This window comes from Eimeria mitis, genomic scaffold, assembly GCF_000499745.2.
Source record: "Eimeria mitis Houghton genomic scaffold, Emh_scaff354, whole genome shotgun sequence".
Lineage (NCBI taxonomy): Eukaryota > Apicomplexa > Conoidasida > Eucoccidiorida > Eimeriidae > Eimeria > Eimeria mitis.
In genome coordinates, this window is record NW_013571883.1 from 16,133 (window position 1) to 16,568 (window position 436).

Here is a 436-nt window from a genome sequence, read left to right on the forward strand (position 1 = left end):
GCTGCTGCTGCTGGTGCTGTTGCTGGTGGTTGTGGTGCTGCTGCTGCTGCTACTGCTGCTGTTGCTGGTGCTGTTGCTGCTGCTGCTGTTGCTGGTGCTGTTGCTGCTGCTGCTGTTGCTGGTGCTGGTGCTGTTGCTGCTGCTGTTACTGGTGGTGGCGCTGCTGTTGCTGCTTCTGCTGCTGCTGCTGTTTGTGTTTCTGCTGCTAGAATATGTGATAGTGCTATTGTTGCTGCTGCAGTTGCTGCTGCTGCTGCTGCTGCTGCTCCATTTGCTGCTGCAGTTGCTGCTGCAGTTCTCGCTGCACTCATTCCTCCTGCTGTTTCTGTTTCTTCTGCTGCTGCTGCTTCTGCTGCTGCCCCTCCTCCTCCCCCTTCTCCCCCTCCCCCCCTCCTGCTGCCGCTGCTGCTGCTGCTGCTGCTGCTGCTGCTGCTGC